The sequence below is a fragment of the Globicephala melas genome, chromosome 2 (assembly GCF_963455315.2).
Source record: "Globicephala melas chromosome 2, mGloMel1.2, whole genome shotgun sequence".
NCBI lineage: Eukaryota > Metazoa > Chordata > Mammalia > Artiodactyla > Delphinidae > Globicephala > Globicephala melas.
This window is the reverse complement of record NC_083315.2, coordinates 41611829-41623111: the sequence shown is the minus strand read 5'-3', so window position 1 is coordinate 41623111 and position 11283 is coordinate 41611829. Positions and strand designations below refer to the sequence as shown.

Below are 11283 nucleotides of genomic sequence, written 5' to 3'. Positions count from 1 at the left end.
CTTTTATTTGTTGTTTGAATTTGTAACTGTATATAATTATTAAAGATATTTTTAATTAATTTAAAAAATCTAAAAACAGACACTGACCACTGTATGCAATACACCAGATTAAAGATTAAAAAGAGACAATCTTCCCCCTCAAGAAGTTCACAGTCTTGTGAGGAAGACGGAGCTATAAACAAATAGTGACAATACTGTTCCATAGGAGGACACAGTGCTAAGACAGCACAAAGGAGAAGGAAACTCAGTGCATTAGGAATGGATGAGGGAAGACTTAGCAGGAGTGGGGACTTTTCAACTGAGATTTGAAGTACAGGAATTTGAGAACGACCTGTCTCTTGCCCAAAATCTTTAGAAATGGAAAAGCATGTGTTTAAGGCCATAGCTATCCTAGAAAGCAAAGAGGGGTACCCTTGGTGGGTGGGTAACTTGGTAAAGAAGGAAGCTACAGACTGAAATATGCTCAGAAGGCTTTTGCACCACTTTTGGGCAAATACCCACAAGAATTGAGAGCAGGGACTCAAACAGATATTTGTACACACATATTTATAGCAGCATTATTCACAATAGCCGAAAAGAGTAAACAACCTGAGTGTCCATCAACAGATGAATGGATAAACAAAATGTGGTATATACGTACAATGGGATATTGTTTAGCCTTAAAAAAGGAATAAAATCCTGGCATATGTTACAACATGGATGAACCTTGAGGACTTTATGCTAAGTGAAATAAGTCAAACATAAAAAGATTCCAAGTATACAGGTCCCTCGAGTCGTCAAATTCATAGAGACAGGAAGTAGAATGCTGGTTGCTAGGAGATGGAGGGAGGGGAGATGGGGAGTTGTTTAATCAGTGGAGTTTCAGTTCAAGAAGGTGAAAAAGTCCTGGAGATGGATGGTGGTGATGGTTGCACAACAATGTGAATGCACTTAATGCCACTGAACTGCACACTTAAAAATGGCTAAAATAATAAATCTGTCCCATGTATATTTTACCCCAATTTAAAAAAGAAAGAAAGAAAGCTATTGTGAAGCTGGGTACAAGCTCTAGAGAGCTCCCAGCCTGGAGGCTTAGTGTGACAGGGCTGGGCAGAGGATGACTGTCAGTAGGCAATAAGGTAGAGCCTCAGGAGGGGCACATCCCAGTGAGTCAGGAGAGTGTGGAACGCTCAGTTGGAGAGGTAAGGCAGTACAGCTAGATATCATTCATATGGGAATAAAACACCAAACAATACACCATGTTCCCATGGCAACACACGTGTTTATGTAAACACATAGAAAAAGATCTGGAAGCTTACCACTGACAGTATCTTTGGGGAAAGTAAAGGAGAATTTTAGCTTTCCCTGAATGTTTGGGTTTTTTAACTCCAAGAATATATTTATGCATTCATATAAGCATGTATTTATATACGAATAACAAGTTTAGATGAGAAAAGGATGGTGCACTAGTGTCTTTGTCTTTTTTTAAACTGAAGTAGAGTTGCTGTACAATATTATATGTTACAAGTGTACAATATAGTGATTCACAGTTTTTAAAGTTATTGTAAAGCATTGGCTAAATTCCCCGTGTTGTACAATATATCCCTGTAGCTTATTTTATACCTAATAGTTTGTACCTCTTACTCCCCTACCCCTGTATTGCCCCTCCCCGCTTCCATCTCCCCACTGGTAACCACTCGTTTGTCCTCTATATCTGTGTCTTTGTCTTAACCACATATGTTAACCAAAACAACAGTATCTATTTTGACAACATCCACCAAAAGTTTTAGGTACCATCTTGGTTCAAGCTCTATCAAACTTCATAGAGTTACAATTTTTCCCCCCACAGGGACATCCCCTTGACTTGTCACTGGGGAACATATAATGTGTAAGAATTGTTCCCGCTGCTCTCCAACCCCCAGTCCTCACACCAACACTGGGCTTTTTTTTTTTTTTTGCGGTACGCGGGCCTCTCACTGTTGTGGCCTCTCCCGTTGCGGAGCACAGGCTCCGGACGCGCAGGCTCAGCGGCCATGGCTCACGGGCCCAGCCGCTCCACGCCATGTGGGATCTTCCCGGACCGGGGCACGAACCCGCGTCCCCTGCATTGGCAGGCGGACTCCCAACCACTGCGCCACCCGGGAAGCCCAACACTGGGCATTTTAAGTGCAGAACATTGAGGAGCTGCCAGCCTTCTCTGCCTCCATGTCAGACCCACATTTTCCTTGCCACAGACAACAGCACATCTCAGCCTCTCTTGAACTCTCTCTTATTTTGATCAAGATGTTTTGTGAGAAAAGTGGAACTAGAAGTAAAGGAGGCATCAGTCCTGACTCAGTCACTTACTTACTGTTCCAAGTTGACATTTTATTTAAATCCCTGTGCTTCTGTTTCCTCATTTCAAAACTAGTAGTGATAACAGTGGCTATTATCATATGATTGTTGCAAAAACTAAAGAATACAGATATTTAGGATAGTCTGCATGAAAAAAAATAGAAAGGGGTATGGAAAATACTCGAGATTAGCTGCAGATGGAAGGTCGTCTGGGTACAACATTTATTTCTCCAATTAAATTGTAAAGTTGTCCAGGTATTGTCCCCGGCTTCCCCCACGAAGCTTTTAGCCTTCGCTTCATTGGTCATCTCGCTTTGGTATGTTATGAATTGCTTGTCCCAGCAGATGGCAGAAGAGAACTGAGTCAGGAAAACCAGCCTGGACATTTCAATGGGCAGAGTGAACCAAGTTAAAGGGTCCACATCTTAATGTGCAGGCTGAAATCGCTCTAGACCTTGATTTCATGGTTGTCATTGACCTTTCCTAATAAAGTTGGGTCTGGAAAGTCATGAGGACAACCACTGTGTCAAAAAAACTTCTTCAAGAACATTCTTTCCCTGAGCGTCTCCAAGGTACTAGAGACACATAGATGAATACAAAATAGTCACTGCCCCCAGGGAGTTCACAGTTAGCTGAAACCAAACAAGGAGATGACAACCTGCATTTTGCAGGGCTGCCCTATCATGACAGCAGCTGTCTGAATGTGACGGGCTGCCACGTTTGGGTTGCCTGCTTCAAACCATCATGGCATGTCTCTCCAGCCCCACTGTCTCCATCCAAGTCCAGCTCATCATCTCTGGCCTCCATTACTGCAGCAACCTCCTTAGAGAACCCCCTTCTAGTACTAGTCTTATCTCAAGTTCATCCTCAGGGTAAGCTTTCTAAAATGCAAACATAGTTCTACTATACACCGTCTACATGAAAAGATTTAATGGTTCCTCATTGCCCTCATAATAACACCCATACACTTCACCTTCCTTATAAGGCCTTTCGTGATCTGACCTCTGCTTTCCTCTCCTGCTTCATCTCTCCCCCTCCATCTCCCATGCAATCTATATATCAACCCAAGAAATGACTTTCAATTTCCCAAATGCTTTTTATTCCCTGCTGTCTTAGCCCAAGTTGTTTTTCTCTCTGCCTAGAATACCTTAAAACTAAAACCCATTCCCTCTGACCAGTTGTTCTCCTTAATCTGGCTAGCTAGTATTTATCCTTCAGGTCTCAGATTAGATGTTATTTCCTTTGGGAAACATTCCCTGAGATCGGGTTGAATAACCCTCCTGGGTACCCCATAGCACTCTCTACTTCCATTTTCCTAGCATTTATCATACTAGAAATGTGCGTATCTTCCCCTGACTACTGTAAGCTCCTTGAGGATAGGATTCCCTCTTGTTCAACAATGTATCCCCATTTCTTGACACAGTTCCTGGTACAGAGCAGCACACAATCAAAGTAAATTGAGTAGATGAATAAATAAATCATAAAACCCAGTTGACACCATTCAAGGAATCATAAGATCCTTGGGACATGAGATTTTAAAAAAGTAGATCCTCCTGTGTATGTCAGCCACAATCTCTTTCCATCGAGTTGTCAACCACACACGCTCAAGACAGGTTGTTTTGGTGCAGATAGGCTGGAGACATGGAGAAGACCATCCAATCAATCTTTTCCTCTACAGCAAAGATGTTCTATAAACTTGAAAAAAAAAAAAAAAAGCGAAGACTTTAACAAAGGGACTATTTGCAGAGTTTCCTTCATGGTAAAGGGGACACACAAGGCTTGGTAAGGTGTCGAGAGCCTAGCAATGGTGAGAAGCTGATACCACCCCCAGGCCTCTTGAGACCAGAGGAGGAAATACTGTTATTAAGAGCCCAGTGAGAAAGGAACCCTGGAGCAAGGGCTGTCTAGTGGGAGTGGTACATATGGGAGGATGCAACTACAGCCACAGGACGCCCAAACTGGAAGACAGCAGAGAAGAAACACCCAGGCCTCTTTTTACTCCACCATTCATCTCCCTGCCCCGCCGTTGGCTCTCGCTGGCTGAAACTGAAAGCCAGCTGGTAAGAGAGCCTGGGTGATGCAGTCCACGGGACTCAGCAGGGCAGAGCATGAATCTGGAAGGGGAGGAAAACAAAGAATAACCCACATCCTTACCTAAGCCTGCATCTGGGAGAGCAGGACTGTATCTTCTCTGTGTCCTTGGGAAAATGTAACTAAATATAAAATATAGAGTTTAGTGTTTAATTTTTTCACTCCTTACATACTTTTAAAATACAGAGAGGTCCAGAAATAAATATAACAGACACTCACATACCTACAGCTCAGATGTAACACGTGAACTTTTTGTCATGACTCTTTCAGAGTTGACGTTATTGTTTAAGGAAAAAAATTGCAGATAAAATTAGGAGCACCCTCTTTTCTCCCTCTAATCCTTCCCCTCTCCCATTTTCTCCTGAGATAATCACTGAATTGGTAGGTATTCCTCCATTCACAATTTTGCTACATACATTTGTATGCATAAACAATATATAACATTGTTTTATATCATTCTGTAATTTACAAAGTAGTCCCATACTGTGTATAACCTTTTGAATCTTCTTTTACACAGTCAGCACAATGTTTCTGAGATTTATTTATGTTGATACATATAGATCTGGTTAGTCTGTTTTAACTTCTATGTGGCTTTCTATTGTTTGAATATTTACATTTCCTGTGTTACTAATATATTTGAATTTATTTCCACCATTCTTATTTTGTGCTTTTTCTATCTACGTTTTTCTTTTCCTTCCCTTTTTTTGCAGGGCAGGGGAGGAAGGGGAGAACCATGTTTTCTTTATTTCCTCTTGTTTCCTTTAACCATTTAGGGAGTTACAGATTCTATTTCTTTTCTTTCAATTTATTATCTTAATTTTTTAACATGCATAGTTGACCTAAAGAAAATATTAGTATATTAGACTATTTTAGTTCTGGATTATCCTCTCCCACCTTCCATGTTATTGTTGTCTAGAATTTTAGTTCCACATCTTTAACTACAAAATATAATCATTTAAAATTTTGTTTTTAGTCAAAGTTTATTTATATTTGTTTACATGTTTACTAATTGCCTTGCATCCTACTTCTTTCTTCTGCACTATATTTCCTTCTCTTTTTTTTATAAATTTATTTTGGGGTACATTGGGTCTTCATTGCAGCGCACAGGCAAGCAGGGGCTAATCTTGTTGCAGTGTGCAGGCTTCTCATTGCAGTGGCTTCTATTGTTGCGGAGCTCGGGCTCTAGGTGCTCGGGCTTCAGGAGTTGTGGCACACGGGCTTAGGTGCTCCGCGGCATATGGGATCTTCCTAGACTGGGGCTCAAACCCACGTCCCCTGCATTGGCAGACGGATTCTTAACCACTGCACCACCAGGGAAGTCCCTATTTCCTTCTTCTTAAAGTACATCTTTTAGTAGTTCTTTCAGCAAGAAATTGTGAATGATTGTTTTAATCATTATCTAAATGTTTTTATCTTTTCAAATGTTTTTTATTTCACCCTCACCCCTGAATGATAGTTTAGCTAGGGTAAAATTACTAGACCTAGGGACTTCCCTGGTGGTCCAGTGGTTAAGACGCTGTGCTTTCACTGCAGGGGGTGCCGGTTCGATCCCTGGTCAGGGAAATAAGATCCCACATGTCTTGCAGTGAGGCCAAAAAAAAAAAAGAATTACTAGACTGAAAATTGCATTCCTTTAGCAGTTTGAAAATACAGTACTATTGCCTCTGGCCTCTACTTTTGCTGATGAGAACTCTGCTCCCCACTGATGTACTCGCCTTTGTAGATAATCTGTTTTGTCTCCCTGGTACTTTGTGTTTGTTTGTTTTTGTTCTTTAAGCGTTTGGAAATGGTATCAAATTTAAAGAACATTTGCAAAATAAAAATAGTACTAAAAATATTCATATACCATTTATCTAGTTTCATCCACGATTAACCTTTTACTCTATCTGCTTTATTGTTTGTTCTCTCTCCATACCCATACAGACACACGTACACACTCACACACACAGCACATAATTATTTTTCTGAATCATTTGAGGATAAGTCATGCATATCATGCTCTTTATCTCTAAATACTTCAATGCACATTTCCTTAAAGACATCCTCTTAGATAACCGTCGGCACGGTTACCAACTTTAGTAAGTTTAAAATTATACATTTTTATTTAATCTTTCATTCTGATTTTCTCAATTGACTCAGTAATATCCTTTATAGCATCCTCTCCCCTATCCCCAAAGTACACAGTCCAATCTAGTCTCAGGTATTGCATTTAGTTGTGTTGTATCTTTAACCTCCATGAATCTGGACTTTTTATATAGACTTTCCTTATTTTTTATGACATTGAAAGTTTTATTACATCCCCCTCCCCAATTTGTAAATAGGATGTTCCTCATTTGGGGGTTCTTCTAACGTTTCTTCACTAGATTCATGTTATACATTCTTGCCTGGAAAATTACATAGGTGATGTGTGCTCAAAGTATCACATTTGGAAGCACATGATATTCCAAGAGAGGGAATGTTTTTTCTTTGTGATCTTATTAAAATATGCAGTAAACATGAATTGATTTTACCTTAATTGTGACTCAGCAATGACTCTACAATCTGAAGATTCATATTTAACTAGTGTTTTCATTAAGCTAGACCCAAAAATGTATAAGAAAAAACTACCTTATTCTTTCTTCCAATCTCTTCAAACTCTCTCTGCAGATCCTTCCCCTTTCCTACATGGAATCTCAAATAATAACTTAATAATTGTATTATTTTAGGATAGTCCAATACAATATCAAGACTATAAATTTACTTAAATTCAAGTCATCCTTTCCATGGCTCAAGAAGCAGGCATCTTTGCCCACTATTAATGGACGACGTGCAGCTCTGTCCCTGGAGTGTAACCACTGCTTGTCACTCTGCTGCCAGTCAGGAGCCCCTCCAGCCATGGTCTCTTGATTTTGGATTTTTCAGGCATGAGATATATATCTTCCCTAGGATCTTCCAGCTTCAGGAGACACATGTCAAGCTTTCCAGATACCACCATTGAAGTCACTTTCTCTTGGTTTAAAATGAGAGGGAAGCATCTTCCTGCTTCTTCTCTTTGAGTGGTCATAAGAACATAGCATATCAATGACTCTCTCCTAAAAACTCCCTCTCTAAGCCTTTTCATCTTTAACTTTTTATATAGATCTGAAGGAGGCAATTGGCTCATATTGTCAGAACCAGTTTTGCAATATATTAGCATGTCCTGCATTTGTGACCAAGAAGCTACCTTTAAAATCGGGGTGATACTTGTGACCTATTGAACAGTTCTTGATCTTTTGGTCTCAGGAGAAACTAAAAAATGGTCTTATTTTCACATCCAGTTAGCCATGTCATTCATCTCTTCTGGAAAATTCTCAATCATTATCTTTTTGAATATTGCTTTTCCCAATCCCTTTCTGTCCTCTCCTTCTGGAACTTCAGTTGGACATAACATTGGTCCAGCTCATTCTATGATCATTCTAGTCCCATGTCACAACCTCTCTTTCATTTTTTTTCATCTCATAATCCTTGTATGTGGCATTCTGGATAATTTCCTCAGAAAAATCTTCCAGTTCACTAAATTTTCTTTCAGCTGTGTTTTGTTCACTAGTTCACCCATCCACAGAGGGTTTTTTAATTCCATTGACTATTTTTAATAATTAAAAGTTTAATTTGCTTATTTTCGATATATACCTTTCCATTTTTCATAGTGTACCCTTCTTCCATTTTAATTTCTTTTTCTAAAATGTATCTGATTGTTTTAAAGATTCTTATGTTATCATCTGTCTCAGATGAGTATGTGATTTTAAGCCCTTAGGTGCTAATCCTTCCTCATGTTTTGCCTACCAACCACCTCACATGGTGGATGGTTTCCTTATGTGAGTTGTTATTTTTTATTGTGAGCTAATACTTACTGAACTTCTCATGCACCTGAGGTTATGAAAGTATCCCTTCAGAGTAGTTTGCATTTGTTTCTGTTGACTATTTTAGAGAGTTCATTGGTCTAGGCCATTCTATCTATAATGAAGTTAGAGAACATTTGGATTCAATACTTACACGTGGCACAGGAATGGGGTTTTACTTTTAACAGAAGACATTTTTCTACACAGAATATCAGGCACAGATAGGCTCCCTTGCTGCTTTTTTTGGGGGGCGGGGGGCTGTGGATAACAGGAGGAGTTTTCTAGTTCCCTTTTTTTGGAGAAAGAAGCCACTCCCTGCCATCTGGTTATATGCAAGAGGTTCAGTTTAGTTCTTTGTGCCACATGCTTCCTGTCACTGCAAGGGAGTTCAATCCTTAACCCCAAGTTCCTGGGACCCATATCAAAGTCTGCTCTATCCCTAAGTCACTGTAGCATTGGCTGGTACACCTATTGCTCCCCTTGTGAATTACCCCTTCATTTCTGCTATCTGGTAATCTTTTTTTTTTTTCCTTTGAGTTTGCTGTATTTTTATTTTTCCCAATGTTTTCTTTTCAAATTTTTCAATAAGTGAGAAGAATAGTATACTCAACATTCTCACACCCTTTTTTTTTACTTAGATCTATAGTTAGGGGAGAAAGAGAGAGAGAGAGAGAGAAATTGGCTTCCTCTTTATTGAAGTGCCTGTTCAATGCTTTGGTCAACTTTTTCTATTGAGCTGTCTTTTTCTTATTGATTTATAAGAATTCTGGATACAACTCATTTGTCAATTAGGTGTGTGGTCAATGCCTTTTATCATCTGTAGCCTGTATTTTCACTCTCTTAATGGTGCCTTTTGATACTTAAAGATGTTAATTAATGTAGTTCGATTTATTAACCTATTCCTTTATAATTAATTGGGTTTGGGTTTGTTTTGTTTTGTTTTTTGTTCTTCATAAGAAATTGCTCTTTACCTTTATTCTATGCATTTGCAATAGTAGGTGGGGGTATCTATTAGCTCAGTCCAGCATTTTGCCAAAACCTACCATACAGCTTGTAAAGGAAAACAACATAGAAAGAGCAATAAACAATCAAGGAGCTTGAAGTTCAGCCCTCATGACACCATCTACAGTATTTGTATGACCTACTGAAACTTACATAACCCCTAGTGTTTAGTTTAGCTGGGACTTCAATCATTTGGTCACCCCATTATGTGTCTTCAAACCAATTAAATATCAATTATTTTCCCAGGGGTTTTGTTAGTTGAAACCTCAAATTTACATCATACTTAATGAGAAAAATATTTTAAGTATATTTACATTTGGATGTACTTCCTAGGGTAGGGATTGGAGAAATCTGTTGTCAACATTTTTCAGTTATAATCTATGAAAAAGTTTAAAAGTAAAGAAGAAAGTCCCTTCACTTCTAAAAATCTCAGTTTCCTCCTCAGTAGGATGATCATATAATTTATTATCCAAACCAAGACATTTTGATACTGAAAGGAAGTGTTATTCATTGCTATTCTGGAACAACTTGTATAAACTGGGACTGTCCTCGGCATCTCTGCATGTGGTTTGCTCTGCCCATTTATAAAGTGGGAGAGCTATACTAGGTGATCTCAGGGATTTCTCTGGTCTCACGTTCTATTACCCTAGGAGGGAAAAAGAGGAAATATCTGTATTTCTTTAAATTTATTTCCTACTCTGATAAATAGAGATGTTGTCACTTTTATTATATGGTCTAATTTTTAATAATCTATGCGATAGTGAAAACTTTAATAATTTAGATAAACTTTTAGGTAGAGGAATATGACTAAGACAGGCTAAACTTCCCTTTTGCTTTTCCCCAAGAACATGTAATCATACTCACAACTCCAGCCATGAAGTTTGCTCATCGTGCCTAGTAAGAGGGCCAATCCAGAGTGTTTGGAGTGGTCTCTGTCTCTTGGATCTATCCCTAGTGAGTTCACTGGGAATCTAAGCCCCTCAAAACCCCAGTTCTTACAGCTGTGTTCTCCATGGTCCAGACGCCTCTGGCAACCTTTAAAGTTTCCTCACAAATTCCTATGATATAACGTTAAGTGAAGAAAATAGAAGAGGCACCAAGACCAAGAAAAAAAAAAAAGAAAGAAAGAACGAAAAAAAAATGTCAAGAGGACAGAATAAGAAGCCTAGAAACAGACAGCAGACCCACCGCCATATAAATGGTAACTTGGAACTTGACAGCAGTGGCCTTTCAAACCACTAGGAAAAGAAATCATAATTTAAAATACAGTACTGGTGTATTACTAATCTATTCCTGCATTAAAAAGAGGCTGGGGTTACGGGGATATATGTACACATATAGCTGATTCACTTTGTTATACAGGAGAAACTAATGCAGCATTGTAAAGTAATTATACTCCAATAAAGACATTAAAAACATCAATTAAAAAATAAAGAAATAAAAATTATCCCCAAATTCAGCAGATTAAAAGAATACACATTTATTATCTCAGTTTCGAGGGGTAAGGAATCTAGATACCACATAGCTGAGTCCTTGGCTTTCAGGGCATCCCTCAAGAAATCAAGGTGACAACTGGAGCTGCAGTCATCAACTCAAGGTTTGGCGGGGGCAGTATGTACTCCCAAACTCACCCAGTGGTTGTTAGCAGGATTCAGTTCCTCACAGATATCAGACCAGGGGTCTCAGCTCTTTTCAGGATGTTGAGCAGAAGCCATCCTTGCCTCCTTGTCACGTGTTCCTCTCCACCACAGCGTCTGGCTTCATCAGAGCATGCAAGCTGAAAGGGCAAGAAAGAGAGAGAGAAAGTGGCAGAAAGAGAGACGGTCCTTGCAAGGTAGAAGTCACAGTCTTTTGTAACCTAATCACGGGAACATCTCATTACTCTTGTCGTATTCTGTTTATGAGGATATTCTCATATCCTCATATTCTAGTCTTGAGGACTAGCCCAGGAGGAAATTACACAAAGGAGGAAGTACCAGGAGGTGGAAAACATTAGAAGTCTGCCTACCACTGGGTCTTA

The 11283-nt window shown here is 39.2% G+C and overlaps 1 long non-coding RNA gene across 1 annotated transcript; it reads right to left on the bottom strand.

Annotated features, from left to right (window-relative positions):
- Positions 1-3941: 3941 nt before the first annotated feature.
- LOC138842595 (uncharacterized) lies at positions 3942-10919 on the bottom strand. Its single transcript, XR_011377303.1, has 3 exons — positions 10895-10919; positions 4468-4526; positions 3942-4008 (listed from the first exon to the last, which is right to left on the bottom strand). It is a non-coding gene; the product is annotated as an uncharacterized lncRNA (long non-coding RNA).
- Between the last annotated feature and the right edge of the window lie 364 nt (positions 10920-11283).